Genomic DNA, 23369 nt, shown 5'->3' with positions numbered 1-23369 from the left:
CCCCCGTTCATGCTCTGTCTCTCTGTCTCAAACAATAAAATAAAAACATTAAAAAAAAATTAAAAAAGAAAAGGAAGAGCTGTTTAACATCATTAGCCATGTTTGAAATACAAATTAAAACCACTGGGAAATATACCTATTAATAAAATGAAAAATAGTGGTAACACCCAAGTATTGGTTAGGATGCAGAGAATCTGGATTACTCCTGCGTTTTTGATTGGAATGTAAAATGGTATAGCTGTTCTAGAAAAGTTTGGTGGTTTCTTATATCAAACTTGCAACTGCCCTATAATCCAGCAATTATACTCTTGAGTGTAAAAAATAAATCCCAGAGAAATGAAAACTTATGCTCACAGAAAAACCTGTGTATGAGTGTTCATAGCATCTTATTCATAATATTAAGAATGGAGAAATGCCCAGATGTCTTTTAATAGTTAGATGCCTTAAACAAATTGTGGTGCATTCATTGCAAGTTGTTGTTACATTAACATTTGTTAAGTAGGGCCCCTTAGGATGTTTGATTGTGAGCCCAGGTTCTATAAGAGACCACAAGGGAAACTGAAATAAGAGTTTATTATTCACTGGTCCTTGGAAGGAAGTACACAGCACATCTTCAGGGGCCACATGAAGTCAAGGCAGGGTGCAGGCAGACAACAGGTCAGGATTTGGGGTACATGCCTTTGTTAGAGTCTGTAGGTAGTGCTTTGGGGTTTTGGGGCTGAGACTGGATTGATCAAACTGGAGAAAGTAAGGTTTTGGTAAGCTTTTCAGGGGTCTAATATAAAGAGTACGCAAGGGAAAAGCCCTGGGAGGCAAGGGAAACTCACAAGGGCCATTGGGGAAGTTATATCAGGACTTAACATACAGTTGTGACTCTGCAGGCTATTATCTAGGACGTGTGCTTGCATGAAGAGCTAATGTCAGTTTAGGGCCCCTTCAGGCCTATTGGCCAAACAAAATGGATGCTGAGGCAGCAACACTATGAGGGAGGTTAGCTAAACTCTTGACACATGTAAAATACCACTTAGGAATAAAAAAGAATGAAGTTGATAAAACAACCTGGGCAAATCCTCAGAGAATTCTGCCAAATGAAAAAAATCCAATTGTGAAAGATTACATATGATTTATATAATATTCTTAAAATGACAGAATTATGGCAATGGCAAATAGAGTAGTGGTTGTTAAGTTCAGGGATGGGGTTGGGTGCAGGAGGGTGATGGGTTATGAAAGATTACATGAAATATCTTTGTGTTAATGGAAATGTTCTGTATCTTGACTACCAATAAAGTATCTTGGTGGTGACGTAATATGGTTCTGTAAGCTGTTGTTGGAGTAATGTGGTAAATAGTAAAAGGGTTATCTTTGTGTTATTTATTACAACTGCATACGAATGTACATTTATCTTAAAATTGAAAATTTAATTAAGAATACTCTGGTCTTAAGTAATTGATTTATCAGACCTCTTTTTGTGTAGATTTCAAGTTATCTGGGTAAGCCTTTGTTGTCTTTTCTGTTTTTAGTTTTTGTTTACTTATTTTTTAAAGTAGGCTCAGGCTCCATGCCCAGCGTGGAGTCCAACATGGGGCTTGAACTCACGACCCTGACATCAAGATCTGAGATGAGATCAAGAGATGGATGCCTAACCACCTGAACCACCCAGGTGCCCCTAAGCCTTCATATTAAATGCAAGTACGTTATCATCTTAATGTCTGGAACTCAACTGTTTAGCCAGTGAACATGTTTTGAACACAGCTCAGAAGTAGAATGAAAAGTATTTTGAATATCTAAAAGAGGTACAGCAGTGTCTGTACTAGAACTTACGTTGAATTCATTTCAGTGTATCTCTCACTTGAAGCCTTTAAGTACATAATTCTAATAAGTCTGGTTTCCAAGTCTATGACAGATTTAGAAGGTAGAAGAGGAGTGATAGCATGATATATTGATCGTTACTACAAATGCAGCTCATAACCTGACTGCAGGTAAGGAGACAAACATATAAAATAGAGTAGTCCGGGACAATTAGTAGAGGGCATCCAGAAAAGGTGAAGTTATATTCTCTGTTTGTCAGGGAGAAATGTATGCTATACATCTTAGGATTCTCTTCTAAAGTTAAAAAAAAAGTTTGCATGTGGTGTAAACCCTCAGCTCATTGAGAAAACTCAGCTATTCAGAAGACAACAGCTTTTGTAGTTCCTGGGAGGGGTGGAAAATCCTTATTGATTTGGAAATGAAGTGTGGGTGTGTTTTTTTGGGGTTTTTTTTGGATCCCTTGTTTTCTACAAAACAGTAGGTTAAATGATAGTGAAGTTTTCATTGTTTAGATTGGTATCAATATCAGTAGTACTGTTGGGAAACGGCAATAAGCTGAAATACAGTGGGAGCAGATCTAGGGGGACATATTTTCCTGAGGTGATGGCCAATAGTATAAAACAGTTTTCAGTGTGTGGGCTTCTCAGGGGAATTGCAAAGTGGAAAAATATTTTCAGAATAGTACTAAGTTATTACTTTCACTTTTACTGTGTTGGCATCTGTACTAATGGTGTCAAAGCAGCAGAAAATAAATCTACTTCTGCCTGAGTACAGAGTTAGTGGTACCAAACTGTAGCAGTAGTCATTGTCTTCTTCACCATGCACTTGTACTAAAAAAAAAAAAACAACAAAAAAACCAAAAAAAAAAACCCACAATTTTTCTTAAAAAATGTTTTTGAGCAATAAATGTTACTAATTATATTAAACATAGACCCTTGAATACATGTCTTAATATAGTGTAATAAAAAGGGAAGTAAGCCCAAATCACTTCTGTAAATTGAGTTATGGTATTTGCCTTGAGAAACATGACCTGTAATATAAAAAACAGTGTTACTCGCTTTTTTCACTTACAACAGTTACTTAGCAGAATAACTGATAGACAAACAGTGGTTTTTTATAATTAGATATTAGGCATATTTTTTTCCTAAATAAATAAGTGAGCTTATCCCTTCAAGGAAAACAACTGATAGTATTTGTTGCTCATTTAAAATTTTAGCTTACAAACAAATTTTAGAATGTTTGTAAACTTAAATCCACCTGTGTGAGCTTTATAGCTTTCACTGATACTTAAAAGACTTTTATGATGACAGAACTTAATGAACATGATTTTTAAAATATTGTCCAGTGAAATATGCCAACATTTTGAAGATCTGTATTACTCAGTGAACCAATATTTTCTTTTTGTAATATGAAATTTATTGTCAAATTTGTTTCCATACAACACCAAGTGCCCTCCTCAGTACCCATCACCCACCCTCCGCTCCCTCCCCCCCGTCTACCCTCAGTTTGTTCTCAGTTTTTAAGAGTCCCTTATGCTTCGGCTCTCTCCCTCTCTGACCTCTTCTTTTTTTTTTTTCTTCCCCTCCCCCATGAACTTCTGTTAAGTTTCTCAGGATCCACATAAGAGTGAAAACATATGGTGTCTGTCTTTTTCTGTATGACTTATTTCACTTAGCATAACACTCTCCAGTTCCATCCACGTTGCTACAAAAGGCCATATTTCATTCTTTCTCATTGCCACATAGTATTCCATTGTGTATATAAACCACAATTTCTTTATCCATTCATCCGTTGATGGACATTTAGGCTCTTTCCACAATTTGGCTATTGTTGAGAGTGCTGCTATAAACATTGGGGTACAAGTGCCCGTATGCATCAGCACTCCTGTATCTCTTGGGTAAATTCCTAGCAGTGCTATGCTGGGTCATAGGGTAGGTCTATTTTTAATTTTTTGAGGAACCTCCACACTGTTTTCCAGAGCGGCTGCACCAGTTTGCATTGCCACCAACAGTGCAGGAGGGTTCCCGTTTCTGCACATCCTCTACAGCATCTATAGTCTCCTGATTTGTTCATTTTAGCTACTCTGACTGACATGAGGTGATATCTGAGTGTGGTTTTGATTTGTATTTCCCTGATGAGGAGCGACGTTGAGTATCTTTTCATGTGCCTGTTGGCCATCTGGATGTCTTCTTTAGAGAAGTGTCTCTTCATGTTTTCTGCCCATTTCTTCACTGGATTATTTGTTTTTCGGGTGTGGAGTTTGGTGAGCTCTTTATAGATTTTAGATACTAGCCCTTTGTCCGATATGTCATTTGCAAATATCTTTTCCCATTCCATTGGTTGCCTTTTAGTTTTGTTGATTGTTTCCTTTGCTGTGCAGAAGCTTTTTATCTTCATGAGGTCCCAATAGTTCATTTTTGCTTTTAATTCCCTTGCCTTTGAGGATGTGTCAAGTAAGAAATTGCTGCAGCTGAGGTCAGAGAGATTTTTTCCTGCTTTCTCCTCTAGGGTTTGGATGGTTTTCTGTCTCACATTCAGATCCTTTTTCCATTTTGAGTTTGTTTTTGTGAATGGTGTAAGAAAGGTGTCTAGTTTCATCCTTCTGCATGTTACTGTCCAGTTCTCCCAGCACCATTTGTTAAAGAGACTGTCTTTTTTCCATTGGATATTCTTTCCTGCTTTGTCAAAGATTAGTTGGCCATACTTTTGTGGGTCTAGTTCTGGGGTTTCTATTCTATTCCATTGGTCTATGTGTCTGTTTTTGTGCCAATACCATGCTGTCTTGATGATGACAGCTTTGTAGTAGAAGCTAAAGTCTGGGATTGTGATGCCTCCTGCTTTGGTCGTCTCTTCAAAATTACTTTGGCTATTCGGGGCCTTTTGAGGTTCCATACAAATTTTAGGATTGCTTGTTCTACCTTTGAGAAGAATGCTGGTGCAATTCTGATTGGGATTGCATTGAATGTGTAGGTAGCTTTGGGTAGTATTGATATTTTAACAATATTTATTCTTCCAATCCATGAGCATGGAATGTTTTTCCATTTCTGTATATCTTCGTCAATTTCCTTCATAAGCTTTCTATAGTTTTCAGCATGCAGATCTTTTGCATCTTTGATAAGGTTTATTCCTAGGTATTTTATGCTTCTTGGGGCAATTGTGAATGGGATCAGTTTCTTTATTTGTCTTTCTGTTGCTTCATTATTAGTGTATAAGAATGCAGCTGATTTCTGTACATTGATTTTGTATCCTGCGAGTTTGCTGAATTCATGTATCAGTTCTAGCAGACTTTTGGTGGAGTCTGTCGGGTTTTCCACGTATAATATCATGTCATCTGCAAAAAGTGACAGCTTAACTTCATCTTTGCCCATTTTCATGCCTTTGATTTCCTTTTGTTGTCTGATTGCTGATGCTAGCACTTCCAACACGGTGTGAAACAACAGCGGTGAAAGTGGACAACCCTGACGTGTTCCTGATCTCAGGGAGAAAGCTCTCAGTTTTTCCCCATTGAGGATGATATTAGCAGTGGGCTTTTCATAAATGGCTTTTATGATGTTTAAGTATGTGCCTTCTATCCCGACTTTCTTGAAGGTTTTTATTAAGAAATGATGCTGAATTTTGTCAAATTCTTTTTCTGCATTGATTGACAGGATCATATGGTTCTTATCTTTTCTTTTATTAATGGGATGTATCACATTGATTGATTTGCCAATGTTGAACCAGCGCTGCAGCCCAGGAATGAATCCCACTTGATCATGGTGAATAATTCTTTTTATATGCTGTTGAATTCGATTTGCTAGTATCTTATTGAGAATTTTTGCATCCATATTCATCAGGGATATTAGCCTGTAGTTCTCTTTTTTTACTGGATCTCTGTCTGGTTTAGGAATCAAAGTAATGCTGGCTTCATTGAATGAGTCTGGAAGTTTTCCTTCCCTTTCTATTTTTTGGAATAGCTTGAGAAGGATAGGTATTATCTCTGCTTTAAATGTCTGGTAGAATTCCCCGGGGAAGCCATCTGGTCATGGACTCTTATTTGTTGGGAGATTTTTGATAACTGATTCAATTTTTTTCACTGTTATGGGTCTGTTCAAGCTTTATATTTCTTCCTGTTTGAGTTTTGGAAGTGTGTGGGTGTTTAGGAATTTGTCCATTTCTTCCGGGTTGTCCAGTTTATTGGCATATAATTTTTCATAGTATTCTCTGATAATTGCTTGTATTTCTGAGGGATTGGTTGTAATAATTCCATTTTCATTCACGATTTTATCTATTTGGGTCATCTCCCTTTTCTTTTTGAGAAGCCTAGCTGGAGGTTTATCAGTTCTGTTTATTTTTGCAAAAAACCAACTCTTGGTTTCATTGATCTGCTCTACAGTTTTTTTTTAGATTCTATATTGTTTATTTCTGCTATGATCTTTATTATTTCTCTTCTTCTGCTGGGCTTGGGGTGTCTTTGCTGTTCTGCTTCTATTTCCTTTAGATGTGCCGTTAGATTTTGTATTTGGGATTTTTCTTGTTTCTTGAGATAGCCTGGACTGCAATGTATTTTCCTCTCAGGACTGCCTTCACTGCATCCCAAAGAGTTTGGGTTGTTGTATTTTCCTTTTCATTTGTTTCCATATATTTTTTAATTTCTTCTCTAATTGCCTGGTTGACCCATAAATTCTTTAGTAGAGTGTTCTTTAACCTCCATGTTTTTGGAGGTTTTCCAGACTTTTTCCTGTGGTTGATTTCAAGCTTCATAGCATTGTGGTCTGAAAGTGCACATGGTTTGATCTCAATTCTTGTATACGTATGAAGGGCTGTTTTGTGACCCAATATGTGATCTGTCTTGGAGAATGTTCCATGTGCACTCGAGAGGAAAGCATATTCTTTTGCCTTGGGATGCAGAGTTCTAAATAGATCTGTCAAGTCCATCTGATCCAATGTATCATTCAGGGCCCTTGTTTCTTTATTGATCCTGTGTCTAGGTGATCTATCCATTGTTGTAAGTGGAGTATTAAGGTCCCCTGCAATTACCACATTCTTATCAATAAGGTTGCTTATGTTTATGAGTAATTGTTTTATATATTTGGGGGCTCCGGTATTTGGCGCATAGACATTTATAATTGTTAGCTCTTCCTGATGGATAGACCCTGTAATTTTTATATAATGCCCTTCTTCATCTCTTGTTATAGCCTTTAATTTAAAGTCTAGTTTGACTGATATAAGTATGGCTACTCCAGCTTTCTTTTGGCTTCCAGTGGCATGATAAATAGTTCTCCATCCCCTCACTTTCAATCTGAAGGTGTCCTCAGGTCTAAAATGAGTCTCTTGTAGACAGCAAATAGATGGGTCTTGTTTTTTTATCCATTCTGATACCCTATGTCTTTTGGTTGGAGCATTTAGTCCATTTACATTCAGTGTTATTATAGAAAGATATGGGTTTAGAGTCATTGTGATGTCTGTAGGTTTCATGCTTGTAGTGATGTCTCTGGTACTTTGTCTCACAGGATCCCCCTTAGGATCTCTTGTAGGGCTGGTTTAGTGGTGATGAATTCCTTCAGTTTTTGTTTGTTTGGGAAGACCTTTATCTCTCCTTCTATTCTAAATGACAGACTTGCTGGATAAAGGATTCTCGGCTCCATAATTTTTCTGTTCATCACATTGAAGATTTCCTGCCATTCCTTTCTTGCCTGCCAAGTTTCAATAGATAGATCCGTCACGAGTCTTATTGGTCTCCCTGTATATGTTAGAGCATGTTTATCCCTTGCTGCTTTCAGAATTTTCTCTTCATCCTTGTATTTTGCCAGTTTGACTATGATATGTTGTGCAGAAGGTCGATTCAAGTTACGTCTGAAGGGAGTTCTCTGTGCCTCTTGGATCTCAATGCCTTTTTCCTTTCCCAGATCAGGGAAGTTCTCAGGTATGATTTCTTCAAGTACACCTTCAGCACCTTCCCCTCTCTCTTCCTCCTCTGAAATCCCAATTATGTGTGTATTATTGTGTTTAATTGTGTCAGTTCTCTAATTTTCCCCTCATACTCCTGGATTTTTTTATCTCTCTTTTTCTCAGCTTCCTCTTTTTCCATAATTTTATCTTCTAATTCACCTATTCTCTCCTCTGCCTCTTCAATCCGAGCTGTGGCCGCCTCCATCATATTTTGCAGCTCATTTATAGCATTTTTTAGCTCCTCCTGACTGTTTCTTAGTCCCTTGATCTCTGTAGTAATAGATTCTCTGCTGTCCTCTATACTGTTTTCAAGCCCAGCGATTAATTTTATGACTATTATTTTAAAAAACATTTTCTGTTACATTGCTTAAATCGTTTTTGATCAGTTCGTTAGCTGTCGCTACTTTCTGGAGTGTCTTTTGAGGAGAATTCTTCCGTTTCGTCATTTTGGATAGTCCCTGGAGTGGCGCGGAACTGCAGGGCTCTTCCTCTGTGCTGTCTGGAGTAACTTGTGTTGGTGGGCGGGGCTGCAGTTAGTCCTGATGTCTGCCCTAGTCCACTGCTGGGGCCACAGTCAGCCTGGTGTGTATCTTCTCCTCCTCTCTCCCAGAGGCAGGACTCACTGTGGAGTGGTGTGTCCCCTGTCTGGGCTACTTGCACACTGCCAGGCTTGTGGTGCTGCTTCGATGGGATCTGGCGTATTAGCTGGGGTGGATCCGCAAGGTGCATAGGGGCAGGAGGGGCAGACTTCGCTTGCTTTGCCTTCGGTGGTCTGCTTTGGGAGGAGCCCTGTGGCACCAGGAGGGAGGCATACCCGTTGGAAGGATGGATCCACAGAAGCACAGTCTTGGGTGTTTGCACGGTGCAAGCAAGTTCCGTGACGGGAACTGGTTCCCTTTGGTAGTTTGGCTGGGGGGTGGGTGAGGGAGATGGCGCTTCCCAGTGCCTTTGTTCCCCGCCAAGCTGGGCTCTGTCCTCCGGGGCTCAACAACTCTCCCTCCCATTGTCCTCTAGCCCTCCCGCTCTCCGCGCAGAGCTGTTGACCTATAACATTCCAGATGTTAAAGTCCCGCTGGCTGTCAGAACACACTCCGTCTGGCCCCTCCACTTTTGCAAGCCAGACTCGGGGCCTCTGCCTGGCCGGGCGGGCTCCCCCTCCACTGCCCCAGCTCCCTCCCACCAGTCCATGGAGCGCGCACCGCCTCTCTGCCCTTCCTACCCTCCGCCGTGGGCCTCTCGTCTACGCTTGGCTCCGGAGAGTCCATTCTGCTATTCTTCTGGTGGTTTTCTGGGTTATTTACGCAGATGTGGGTGGAATCTAAGTGGTCAGCAGGATGTGGTGAGTCCAGTGTCCTCTTATACCGCCATCTTCCTGAGCCAATATTTTCCAAATGATCCTTGTAGGATGTTCCATAATCATGCATGGATCAAATATTCATTGAAAGAGCAAGACAGACCAGTGGGTTTTAATATAACAGGGTATGAAAAGTTACATTTTTAGATTCAACATTACAACTAATCTTTGGGAAACTACCACTTGTTGGGTTTTGGTATAGTACCATTGAAGAATATTCATAATTTTTTGAAAGGATATTAATGTATTTATTTTTCAACTACATATCAGGCAGGATTTTATACATTTCCACCCAAGCAAAACATTTCATAATAGTTTGAATGCAGAAGCGTATATGAGGTCTAGTTCTCTTCTGTTAAACTAAGGATTAAGGAGAATTGCAAGAATGTATACATGTATATAAAACAATGTCATTCATCACTAAGGTTATTTGGTTTTGAAAATATCATTTTCCACAAGAATTTGTTATGTATGTAATATATTAGGGTTAGGGTTATAAATAAATCATTAACCATTTTAATCAAAGTTAACTAATCAAATCATTAAATTGATGATTATATTATTAATAGATATTTTAAACACGTATGTAAATTATTAAATTATTTTAGTAAGTAAATTAACTAAAGCTCTTTGGGTTCTCAATAGTTCTAAGAGTATAAACTCTTGAAAAGCTTTAAAACCACTGGTCTAAAGTGCATGTTTGGGATTGGGGACAAGGTATAAGTCGGATCTAGCCTGGCATTCAGGGGGATGGGATCCAAATTGGTAGGTAGAGCATTTCAGCAGAAAAGTTCTCGGTAGGTATGTTACTCAGGCAGATGGATACTAGCACATTATCCTCCCTTGGTGGTTGGTTTAGATGGTGTAGGACCCAAACCAAAGGATTGAGATACAGGGCAAGATTCCTAACAGTCTTATCAGATTGAGAATAGGAGGTTAGAGGAAAGCTCCATTTTTGTGAAATCATAGGTTGTCAGGGCTCACCTTTGTCATACTACATATCAGGTTTTTGTAGTGAAGTAGTTTCAGTTTTACCCATTGGTAAGGGGTAGAACTCCAGAATTAATCCTTTTGCAGTCAGTGCCCAGCCTCAGAGACTCCAGCTGATTAAGTTGCAATTTTATACTAGATGGCTACCTAAGCTGTTTATTTATAGTAATGTTTGGACTTAGGGAATGCACTATTCCTTTGTATTTAGAAGTCTCCCCATCCCCATCTTCTTGTGCATCTTTTAAATGATCCTTAACTTTATGTAAAATGTAATTTATAAGTTAACTAAACAATAGTTTAATGTACCAGTGAACTAATGGCACATATTCCAGATGCAGATGTACTTCTTATGATTTAAATTTAAAAATAAAATCTGGGGTGCCTGAGTGGCTCAGTCGGTTAAGCAGCTGACTTCAGCTCAGGTCATGATCTCACGGTTTGTGAGTTCAAGCCCTGCATCAGGCTCTGTGCTGACAGCTGAGAGCCTGGAGCCTGCTTCAGATTTAGTGTCTACCTCTCTCTCTGCCTCTCCCCTGCTCATGTGCTCTCTTGCTCTCTGTCTCTCTCAAAAATAGCATTTAAAAAATTATTAAAAATAAAAGCTCTACCATAGAGTTGTACAGTTTTATAAGGTTGTTTAAACAAAAAATACAGTTGTCTGATTTCCCTCACCCCTGAATTTTCCATTTTCAAAGGTAAACAGATGATGTTGAAATTTCAGTTGATTCTTCTGTTAGATCTGCTTATCTAAATAATATGCTAGTAGAGTTTATTTTTAAGTTTTAGCCATTATCTATTGACTGACCACCCTGGATTATAAAGATTTAACTTCTTTCATACACATACCCTTCAATCCCCCACCCTGAATTCAGCTATCTGAATACATACTCAACTGCTAGTCATTTCCATTATCTTAATATCTTTATATCATGATTTTTATTTTCCCACTATGCAGTGTCTAGTTTTTAAAATTTTATTTAGGTTTACTGAAGTGTAATTTAAATAATGTAAAATTCACCCTCTTTAGTTTTATACTTATATGAGTTTTCACAAAGGGATTTCACAGTATAACTATCACTATAATCAAGGTATAGAATTGTTTCACAGCCTAAAAAATTTCTCTCCTGATCCTTTGTAGTTAGCCGTTTTCCCTCATTCTCTAATAATCTAGTACTGTTTGTGAAAAGCCTGTTTTTTTCTTTGAACTCTTTTACATCAGTGCCACAAATTAATTGACCATATATGTGTGGGTCTGTTTCTAGATATGGTATTTTGTTCCACTGATCTACGTGTCTTATATTTTGCTAACATAGCATAATATGTTGTGAAATCAGTCTTGAAAACAGGTAGTGTGAGTGCTCCAACTTTAGTGTTTTTAGGGGTTTTTTTGGTGTGTGTGTGTGTGTGTGTGTGTGTGTGTGTGTGTGTGTGTGTTCTCCTCCTTAGCCCCTGGCAACCACTGATCTTTTTATAGTCTCCATGGTTTTGTCTTTCTAGAATGTCAGATAGATGGAATCATACAGTATGCAGTTTTTTCAGATTGACTTCTTTCACTTAGTAATATGCATTTAAGGTTCCTGTTTGTCTTTTCATGGCTTGATAACTCATCTCTTTTTAGTGCTGAATATTCCATTATTTCGTGTACCAGTTCATTCACTTACAGAGGGACGTCTTGATTGCTTCCAAGTTTTGGCAATTAATGAATAAAGCTGCTATAAATATCTATGTGCAGGTTATTGTGTGGATACAAGTTTTCAACTCCTTTAGGTAAATACCAAGAAGTATGATAATTGGATCCTGTTATAAGAGTATGTTTTGTTTTGTAACAAACTGCCAAACTGTCTTATAAAGTGGCTGTACCATTTTGCATCCCCACTAGCAATGAATGAGAGTTCCTGTTGTTCCATACCCTCTCTAGCATTTGGTATTGTCAGAATTCCAGATTTTGATCATTGTAATAGGTATATAGTGGTATCTCATTGTTACTTTAATTTGTTTCCTGATGATACGTTGTGGAGCATCTTATACGATTATTTGCCATCTGTATATCTTTGGTTAGGTGTGTCTGTTCAGGTGTTTTGCACATTTTTTAATTGGGTTTCCATGTTGCGTTTTAAGTGTGTTTGTATATTTTGGATAACAGTCTTTTATCAATTAATGTCTTTACGGATATTTTTCCTTCACTTTTTTTTTGATAGTGTCTTTTGCAGAGCAGAAGTTTTGAATTTTAATGAAGTCCAACATATCAATTTTTTTTCATGGATCTTACCTTTGGTGTTATATCTAGAAAGTCCTCACCATACACAAGTTCATCTAGATTTTCCTGTGTTGTAGGAATTTCATAGTTTCACATTTTATATTTAGGTTTGTGATCCATTTTGAGTTAATTTTTGTGAATGCTGTGTCTAGATTAATTTTACTGCATGTGGATGTCCACTTATTCAGTCACCATTTATGGATAAGACTCTTTTTTTCTTTATTACCTTTGCTTCTTTGTCAAAGTTCAATTGAATATATATGTGAGTCTATTTCTGGGCTTAGGCTCTCTATTCTGTTTTGTTGATCAATTTGTCTATTCCTTCACCAATAGCACAGTGTCTTCATTACGGTAGCTTTATAGCAAATCTTGAAGTCAGTGTCAGTCCTATATTTTTCTTTTTCAGTATTGCATTGGCTATCTTGAACCTTTTACTTCTCCATATAAAAAATGTAATCAGTTTGCTGATATCCACAGAATAATTTTCTGGGATTCTGATTGGAATTACATTGAGTACGTTGAAACAAATTGGGAAGAACTGACATCTTGGCAATACAGATGATGCCCAAGTTATGATACCTCAACTTAGATTTTTCAACTTCATGGTGGTGGAAAAGTGCAATTGTACTCCAGATTTTGAATTTTGATCTTTTTCCCGGCTAGCAGCATCCAGTATGATACTCTCTTGTGATGCTGAGCAGTGGCAGTGAGCTGTAGTGCCCAGTCAGCCATGAGATCATGAGCGTAAACAACCAACACACTTAAAACCATTCTGTACCCATACAGCCATTTTGTTTTTCATTTTCAGTACATTATTCAATAAATTACATGAGATATTCAGCACTTCATTTTTTTTAAGTTTATTCTGAGAGAGAGAGAGAGAGAGAGAGAGAGAGAGAGAGAAAATGAATCCCAAGCAGGCTCCAGGCTCCATGTGCACCATCAGCGTGGCGCCCAGTGTGGGGCTCTAACTCTTGAATGCATGAGATCGTGACCTGATCTGAAATCAAAAGTCTGACACTTAACTAACTGAGCCACCAGCACCCCAATATTCAGCACTTTAGTTATAAAATGGGCTTTGTGTTAGATGATTTTTGCCCAACTTTAGGCTAGTATAAGTGTTCTGAGCATGTTTAAAGTAGACTAGGCTAAGGAATAATGTTCAGTAGGCTAGATGCATTAAATGTATTTTCAACTTACATTTTCAATTTACGATGGGGTTTTTTGGGACATAACCTCGTCATGAGCTGAGAAAGATTAGCATTTAGACTTCCTATCTATGAACATGGAATGTGTTTCCATTTTTTAGTCCTTTGATTTCTGTCATCAGGGTTTTGTAGTTTTCCTCATATAAATCTTGTATATATTTTATTAGATTTATACCTAAGTATTTAATTTCAGGGGGTGTAAATGTAAACAGTATTGTGTTTTTAACTTCAAATTCCACTATTTATTGCTGGTATGTAGGAAAACCGTTGATTTTTGTATATTAATCCTATTTTCTGCAACCTTGGTATAATTGCTTATTAGTTCCACTTTGGGTTTTTGTTTTTGTTTTTTATTTTAATTTAAGTTAGTTAACATACAGTGTAGTTCTGGCTTCAGGAGTAGAAATCAGTGATTCATCTCTTACGTATGATACCCAGTGCTAATCCTGAAAGGTGACCTCCTTAATGTCCATCACCCATTTAACTCATTCCCCCACCCACCTCCCCTCCAGCAACTCTCAGTTTGTTTTCTGCAATTAAGAGTCTCTTATGGTTTGCCTCCCTCTTTGTTCTTATCTTATTTTTCCTTCCCTTCCTCTATGTTCTTCTGTTGAATTTCTCAAATTCCACATGAGTGAAATCATATAATTCTGTTTTTCTCTGACTTATTTTGCTTAACATAATACCCTCTAGTTTCATCCATGTTGTTGCAAATGGCAAGATTTCATTATTTTTCATCTCCAAGTAGTATTCCATTGTATATATATACCACATCTTTTATCCATTCATCATCCGATTAACACTTGGGCTCTTTCTGTAATTAGGTTATTGTTGATAGCGCTGCTACAAACATTGGTGTGTGTGCCACTTTGAATCAGCATTTTTGTATCCTTTGGATATATTCCTAGTAGTGCAATTGCTAGCTCGTAAGGTAGCTCTATTTTTATTTGAGGAACCTCCATATTGTTTTCCAGAGTGGCTGAACCAGTTTGCATTTGCATCAGAGGTGCAAAAGGGTTCCCTTTCTCTGCATCCTCACCAACATCTCATGTTTCCTGAGTTTTAATTTTAGCCATTCTGACAGGTGTGAAGTGGTATCTCATGGTTTTGATTTGTATTTCTCTAATGATGAGTGATATTGAGCATCTTTCCTTGTGTCTGATAGCTATCTGGATTTTTTCCTTAGAAAACGGTCTATTCATGTCTTCTCTCCATTTCTTCACCGGATTATTTGTTTTTTGGGGTATTGAGTTTGGTAAGTTAACAGATTTTGGATACTAACCCTTTATCTGATATGTCATTTGCAAATATCTTTTCCCATTCCGGAGGTTGCCTTTTAGGTTTGTTGATTGTTTCCTTCAGTGTGCAGAAGCTTTTTATCTTGATGAGGTCCCAATAGTTCATTTTTGCTATTATTTCCCTTGCCTCCAAAGACACGTTAAGTAAGAAGTTGCTGCAGCTGAGGTCAGAGAGGTTGCTGCCTGATTTCTTCTGTAGGATTTTGATGGTTTCCTGTCTCACATTTAGGTCTTTCATCCATTTTGCATTTATTTTTGTGTATGGTATAAGAAAGTGGTCCAGTTTCATTCTTCTGCATGTTGCTATCCAGTTCTCCCGACACCATTTGCTAAAGAGACTTTCTTCCATTGGATACTCTTTCCTGCTTTGTTGAAGGTTAGTTGGGTTCTCTATTCTATTAGTCTGTTTGTCTGTTTTTGTGCCAATACCATACTGTCTTGACAATTACAGCTTTGTAATACAGGCTAAATTCTGGGATTGTGATGCCTCTTCCAGCTTTGGTTCTCTCCTTCAACATTACTTTGATTATTCAGGGTCTTTTTGGTTCTATACAAATTTTAGGATTCTTTGTTCTAGCTCTGTGAAGAATGCTGGTAATATTTCAATAAAGATTGCATGGCATGTTGTAGGTTGCTTTGGTAGCATTGACATTTTAACAATATCTTCCAGTCCATGAGCATGGAATATTTTTCCATTTCTTTGTGTCTTCTTCAATTTCTTTCATAAGCTTTCTGTAGTTTTCAGCGTACAGATCTTCTACCTCTTTGGTTAAGCTTATTCCTGGGTATCTTCTGGTTTTTGGTTGTAAAGTAATCGATTATGTGGGATCGGTTTCTTGATTTCTCTTTCTGCTGCTTCATTATTGGTATATAGAAATGCAGCCAATTTCAGTACATTGATTTTATATCCAGTGACTTTCCTGAATTCATGTATCAACTCTCACAGATTTTTGGTGGAGTCTTTTGGGTTTTCCATGTAGACTATCATGTCATCTGTGAAGAGTGAAAGTTTGACTTCTTCCTTGCGTATTTGGATGCCTTTTAATACTTTTCGTTTGATGCTGAAGCTGCGACTTCTACCACTAGGTTGCCTCTGTCTTGTTCCTAATCTTAGGGGGAAAGCTCTCAGTTTTCCCCATTGAGAATGATATTAGCTGTGTGCCTTTCACATATGGCTTATATGATATTGAGGTACATTCCTTCTATCCCTACTTTCTTGAGGGTTTTTATTAAGAAAGGATGCTGTATTTTGTCAAATGCATTTTCTGCATCTATTGACAGAATCCTGTGGTTCTTACACATTTTTCTATTGTGATGTATCACGTTGATTGATTTGCAAATACGGAACCAGCCCTGCAGCCCAGGAATGAATCCTGCTTGATCATGGTGAATAATTCTTTTAATATACTGTTGAATTCGATTTGCTAGTATCTTGCTGAGACACTTTGCATCCATGTTCATCAGGGATATTGGCCTATAATTCTTTTTAGTAGGCTCTTTGTCTGGTTTGGGAATGAAGGTAATGTTGTCTTCATAGAATGAGTCTAGAAGCTTTCTTTCTGTTTATATTTTTTGAAACAGAATGAGAAGAATAGGAGTTAACTCTTCTTTAAATGTCTGATAGAATTCCCCTAGGAAGCCATCTGGCCCAGAACTCTTACTTGTTGGGAATTTTTTGATAACTGATTCAATTTCTTCACTGGGTCTGTTCATATTTTCTACTTCTTCCTGTTTGAGTTTTGGTAGTGTGTGTCTAGGAATTTGTCCATTTCTTCCAGATTGTCCAGTTTGTTGGCATATAATTTTTCATAGTATTCTCTAATAATTGTTTGCATTTCTTTGGTGTTGGTTGTGGCCTCTCCTCTTTTATTCTTGTTTTTATCTATTTGGGTCCTCTCTTCTTTTTGAGAAGTCTGGCTAGGGGTGTATCAATTTTGTTCTTTCAAAAAACCAGCTCTTAGTTTCATTGATCTGGATTATATATTGATTTGGATTATATATCGTTTATTTCTGCTCTAATCATTATTTCCCTTATTTTGCTGGCTTTGGGCTTTATTTGCTGCTTTCTAACTCCTTTTGGTATGAGGTTAGGTTGAGTATTTGGGATCTTTCTTGCTTCTTGAGATAGGCCTGAATTGCAATATGCTTCCCTCTTAGGACTGTGTTTGCTGCATCCCAGAGAGTTTGGACTGTCTTGTTTTCATTTTCATTTGCTTCCATGTATTTTTTTAAATTCTTTAATTTCCTGGTTAACCCATTCATTCTTTAGTAGGATGTTCTTTAACTTCCATGTGTTTGAGGACTTTCCAAATTTTTTCTTGTGGTTTCAAGTTTCATAGAATTGTGATCTAAAAATATGTATGGTATGACTTCAGTCTTTTTGCACCTGTTGAGGACTGATTTATGATCCAATATGTGATCTAATCTAGGGAATGTTTCATCTGCACTTGAGGAGAATGTGTATTCTGCTGCTTTAGGATGAAATGTTCTGAGTAAATCTGTTAAGTCCGTATGGTCCAATGTGTCATTCAGATCCATTGTTTCCTTGTTGATTTACTGCTTAGATGATCTGTCCATTGTTGTAAGTGGAGTATTAATGTTTCCTACAATTACGGTATTATTATCAATGAGTTTGCTTACATTTGTGATTAATTGATTTATATATTGGGGGTCCCAAGTGGGGGCATAAATATTTATAATTGTTAGCTCTTCTTGATGGATAGACCCCTTAGTTATGATATAATGCCCTTCTTTATCTCTATAGTTTTGTTTTAAAATGTACTTTGATATAAGTATGGCTACTCCAGCTTTTTTTGACATCTAGTAGCATATTAGGTGGTTTTCCATCCCCTCACTTTCAATGTGCAGGTGTCCTCAGGTCTAAAATGAGTCTCTTGTAGACAGTATATAGATGGATCTTGTGTGTGTGTGTGTGTGTGTGTGTGTGTGTGTGTGTGTGTGTGTGTGTGTTTTAATCCATTCTGGTACCCTGTGTCTTTTGATTGGGGCATTTATTCCGTTTACATTCAGAGTGATTATTGAAAGATAAGGACTTCGTGCCAATGTGTTGTCTGTAGGTTTCATGTTTGTGGTGATGTTTTCTAGTTCTTTGTAGTCTTTGCTGCTTTTCACTTACAGAGTCCCTCTTAGAAAAAAAAAAAAAATAGTTGTCTGTTGGTACTTGGGGCTGGTGGCTGTGCTGGTCTGGAGGAGAGGCCAGCTACATTGGGTCTGTCAGTCTTACTCTAGAAAGTAAGCAGTTGCCAGGCATGGAGGGGCACGGTTTGGTGTAAGCAGGTCCCACCGCTATTGGGGGCTTCTGTGCTCCTCTCTAAAGTCCCACTGTTTGATGTTGGGGGGAAAATGGTGTCACCACATTCTTTCCTCTCTGGACTGGGAATCTCAATCCACCCTGTTCAGGCAGCCCTAACAGAATAGCAAGGGTGGTCAGCTTGCCCTGTGCCACAGTTCTCCTGAGCCTTCTTCTTGATGCTTGGCTGGGATTCAAAACCCCATTTCTTAAGGGCCCTGGCACCACATGGATCTACTCCCCTGCTCCGGAGTAGAGCCTCTCCACCCTACTGATGAAAGGTCTGTGGCTGACCTGCAGAGTCTTTTTGTCCTTGGGGAGGCAATAAACCCTCTTACCAAAGTACACCAGGAAGTGTACTGCTCTCTCCCATTGCAACCTGGAGATCACTACACTACACTGTGCACTCCGGAACCAACTTCCTCCCCAACAAGGAGTGAGTGCTAAGTCTCTCCTCTGGGTTTTGTTTTAGCTAGCCTCTAGTTTTCCTAAATGACTATGGCACCTTCAGGTTAAGTTTTTCCTTTGTGCTATGTGTCAGAGAATGTCTCTTTCAACATTAGTGTTCCTCTCATCTACAAAAATATCTTTAAAAAATCTTAAAAAGAGCTTGCTGGGATTTCGATTGGAATGGCATTGAATCTATAGATGAATTTGGGGAGATTTGATATCTTATTGAGTCTTCTAATTCATAGGCATAGTATTTCTCCCTGTTTATTTAGATCTATTTTTGATTTATTTCTTTAATATTTTGTTTCCACATATAGTTCTTGCATACATTTTGTTAGATTTATACATAAGAACTTTATTTTTGGAGGTGCTATTATAAATTTTATTATTTTTTTCATTTCAAATTCCATTTATAGCCACATATAGGAATATGATTGACTTGTCTATTGACCTTATATTCTGCTACCTTGCTGAACTCACTTTTTCATTCTAAGAGGGGTTTTTTGGTTTTTTTTTTTTTTGAGAGAGGACACAAGTGAGTGAGGGGCAGAGAGAGAGAGAGAGAATCTCAGGAGGGGCAGAGAGAGAGAGGGAAGCAGGGCTCACCTGAAGCGGATCTCGTGTTTTACCTTGAAGCGGGGCTCAAGCTCACCCGAAGTGAGGTTCGAGCTTACCTGAAGTGGGGCTCAAACTCATGAACCATGAGATCATGACCTGAGCCGAAGTCAGATGCTTAACAACTGAGCCACCCAGGCACCCTAAGAGGGCCTTTTATTTTGATAGATTATTTTAGATTTTTCAGATAGACGGTAATCTTTCTTGCAACTTAAATAAATTTTTTCTGTTCCAACACATGTGCCTTATAATAGGTTTTCTTGCTTTATTAAACTGGTATGTCTTCCAGTACAATATGCAATAGGATAGAGAGGGCATACTTTCCTTTCTTTCCAGAGTTTGGTAACTGTAGGTCTTTTGTAGGTACCCTTTATTAGGTTAAGCACCACTCTATTTTTAGTGTTCTGGGAGTTTTTATCATGAAAGTATGTTGAATTTCTTAAGAGTCTTTTTCTAAATGTATTGAGATGATTTTATGGTCTTCTTCAAGTCGTTGATATAGAAATTCATTGATTTTTGAATGTTGAACTAACTTTATATTTCTTGAATGAAACCCACGTGATTGTGATATATATTTTTCATATTACACCATTTTATTTGCTAACATTCTGTGAAAATTTTTTAAATCTACATTTATTAGAGATACTGATTTGTAATTTTCTTTTCTGGTAGTATTTCTCTCTGGATTTGTAAACAGGGTAATACTGGCTTCATAATTGAGACATGTTCTCTCTTTTTCTTTTTAATGGAATTGGTTGTATAGAATTGGTATGACTTCTTACTTGTTTGGTAGAATTTAGGCATGAAGTTTTCTTCTTTATGAAACCTTTGCAACCTTTGCAAGTTTGTAACTTGCAATCCAATATTATTTACTGGGTATAGGGCTATTTGTTTTCTTGAGCGAGTTTTGGTGGTCTTTCAAATAATTGTTCATTTCATGTAATTTATCAAATTCATGAGCAGATTTTTTTTGTAGTATTTCTGTATTTTAATGTCTTTGGCATTATTTGTGATACTAATGATTAATACCCCCCCCCCCACCTTTGGTCATCTGGCTATAAGTTTATCAATTATATTAATGTTTACAAATAACTAGCTTTTTGTTTTAGTGATTTTTTTTGGTATTGTTTTTGTTTTCAATACCTGCTGTTAATCTTTATTTCTTTTCTTTTGCTTGCTTTAGATTTGATTTCCTCTTTCTCTAGTTTTTTTTAATACAAGCTTTAGTTATACTGATTTTAGTTGTTATTGTCTAATATATTGATTTAATGCTATAGATTTTCCTGTTAGTACTGCTTTACTTGCATCCCACAGATTTTGATATATTGTATTTTCATTGTCTTTTTGTGTAATCCATGTTTGTATCTCCCTTAAGACTTTCTCTTTGATCTGTGTACTATTTAGAGGTTAGTTGTTTAATTTCCAATTATTTGGGAATTTTTCAGATACCTCTCTTTGTTGATTTCTAGTTTAATTTTATGTTCTGTGAATGCTCTTTGCATTATTATTATTTTTTTAATTCATTGAAATTTATTTTATAGACTAGAACATGATCTTTTTTGTTGAATGTTACACATCTGTATTCTAGAAGAATATGTATTCTGTTGTTTGGAGTATTCTGTAAGCATATCCAGGTGGTTGATAGTATTATACAGGACTTCCATATCTTTTAGGATTCTTCCGACTCTGTGTTACTCATTTTTGAGAGAGCAGTGTTGATATCTCAAACTCATTATGGATTTACCTGTTTATCTTTTCACATCTATAATTTATTTTCTTATGCATTATGAAAATCTTGCTAGGTACATGTGCACATGGAATTATGGCCTTGCCAGATGTTACCCCTTTATTTTTTCAAAATATTCCTCTTTATCCTCTGATATTATTTTTGGTTTTGATGTTGATGTTGTTTCAAATTAATACAGGTTCTCAGCCTTTTTCTTTGGTTAATGTTACCATGTTATATCTTTCTTTATCTTTCTAGTTTTTAAAGAAAATGTTTATTTTTGTGAGAGAGAGAGAAAGAGGGAGTGCATTAGCGGGGGTGGGGTGGGGGAGGGGGGCGGACAAAGGATCTGAAGTAGGCTCTGTGCTGACAGCAGAGAGCCCGATGTGAGGCTTGAACTCATGAACCATGAAATGGTGACCTGAGCCGAAGCTGGACACTTAACTGACTGAACTACCCACGTGCCCCATTCATCTTTCTACTTTTAATCTTTGTGTGTTTGTATAGCTTGTGTGTGTGTGTGTGTGTGTGTGTGTGTGTGTTTGTATTTCTCAGTAAGTAGGTTGGTAGTTGGATTTTTAGGTCAGATAAAATAGGTAGATGGTTTGGCTTGTGTTTCACTTCATATGACAATGTTTGTCTTTTTACTGGTGGTGGTTAGAAGATGCTAATTTTTAAAAACGTTTTACAGATAAAACTTTAACATACTATGTAGTTTACTCATTTAAAGTATACAATTAAACAGTTTTTGGTAAGTTTAATAAGTTCTGCAACCATCACCATAATACAGTTTTATAATATTTTCACCACCCTTGTAACATTTTCATACTGGTTTATATTTCATCTGCATTCCCACCCTCAACCCCAGGCACAAATGTACTTTTGTTTCTGTAGATTTGTCTTTTCTAGACCTTTCATGCAATTGGGATTAGATGATATATAGTCTTTTATGTTTGAGTTCTTTTACATAGGTTAATTTGAGGTTTATCCATATTATTATATGTATCACTATTTCATTTTTATTTATGAATAATGTTCAATTATATGAATATATACCACTCTTTGTTTCCCCATTAAACAGTTGATGGGAATTTGTTTTCTGTTTTATTGGCTATTAAAAATTACGCTTCTAAGGACATTCACTTGGAAATGTTTGTGGGTTTTTTTCATTTGTATATGAATTGTTAGTCATTTGTATATTTTCTTTGGTAAAGTGTCTGTTTAAATATTTTACCCAATTTTTAAGTGGATTGTTTGCCTTCTTAATGAGTTGTAACAGTGTGTGGTGTATTCTAGATAGTAGTCTCTTACCAGATGTGATTTGCAAGTATTCTCTTTTAGTATAGTATATACCTTATATTTTTCATTATCTTATTAGTGTCTTATGAAACAAAAGGTTTTGGTTTTTGATGAGTCTAATTTTCAGCTGTTTTTTTTTAGGGTTCATCTTTTGGTACCATATCTAGCAAACCTTTGCCTACCCCACTGACTCAAGGATTTACTTATGTGTTTATAGTCTATTCTTTTACAGTTAGATTTCTGTATATACTTTGAGATAATGTTTATGTATGTTGTGAAATAAGGGCCTAAGTTCATCTTATTGTTTGTGGATATACAATATTTCCATCACCATAATTTGAAAAGACTGTTATTTCCCCATTGAATTTGCTTGGTACCTTTGTTGAAAACAAATTGTCCATAATGATAAAGGTTTACTTCTGTAGTCAGTTCTGTTGCTTTGAACAATATCTGTGTCCTTATTCCAGTAGCACATTGTCTAGATAATTGAAGTAATTTCTGAAATAAACTTTTTTTTTCCCTCTGGAAAAGGCCTGATGTAATTTTGATAGCAATTGTAATTGAATCTATAGATCAGTTTTGGGAGAATTGTTATTTTAATCATAATGCACCTTAAACATGAAGTATCCATCCATTTATTTAGATCTTTTAATTTTCTTCAGTAGCATTGTGTAATTTTCATTGTACAAGTCTTGCAAGGTTTTTGTTGAATTGTTTTTATTTTTTTTATTTTTGAGAGATAGAAAGAGAGTGATCAGGGGAGGGGCAACTGGAGAGGGAGAGAGGGAATGTTAAACAGGTTCCATGCCCAGGGCAATGCCCGACTCAAGGCCAGTCTAACAATTGTGAAATCTTGAGGTGAGCCAAAATCAAGTCAGATTCTTAACCAGCTGAACCACCTAGGTATCCCTATTGAATTATTTTTGAATACTTAATCTTTTTGATCCTGTTGTATATGGGATTGATTTCTTAATTTCATTTTTGGTCTGTTCATTGCTAGTATGTTGGAGAAACAGTTTATACTGTATATGGATTTTGTATAGTATAGGCAGCTCTCTCAGCTGACAGGGAAAGAACTATACATATGCATACTAACAAATATGTATACACATTATCTACAAATAT

General features: G+C 36.9%; 1 long non-coding RNA gene across 4 annotated transcripts in view; it reads left to right on the top strand.

The window, feature by feature from the left end:
- LOC109260315 (uncharacterized) overlaps positions 1 to 23369 on the top strand; it is a 66502-nt gene that overhangs the window by 14645 nt on the left and 28488 nt on the right. For 2 of the 4 annotated variants that reach the window (XR_008418218.1, XR_008418220.1), the window contains exon 2: positions 1545 to 1689. The exons of 1 other annotated variant lie outside the window; for it this stretch is intronic. This is a non-coding gene — a long non-coding RNA (uncharacterized LOC109260315). The remainder of the gene's footprint in view (positions 1 to 1544; positions 1690 to 23369) is intronic. One more of the 4 variants, XR_008418221.1, reaches the window with a different exon arrangement.

Source organism: Panthera pardus, unplaced genomic scaffold (genome assembly GCF_024362965.1).
Source record: "Panthera pardus isolate Hobbes unplaced genomic scaffold, ASM2436296v1 HiC_scaffold_27, whole genome shotgun sequence".
Lineage (NCBI taxonomy): Eukaryota > Metazoa > Chordata > Mammalia > Carnivora > Felidae > Panthera > Panthera pardus.
The sequence above is the reverse complement of the archived record's forward strand: the minus strand, read 5'-3'. Positions and strand labels throughout refer to the sequence as shown.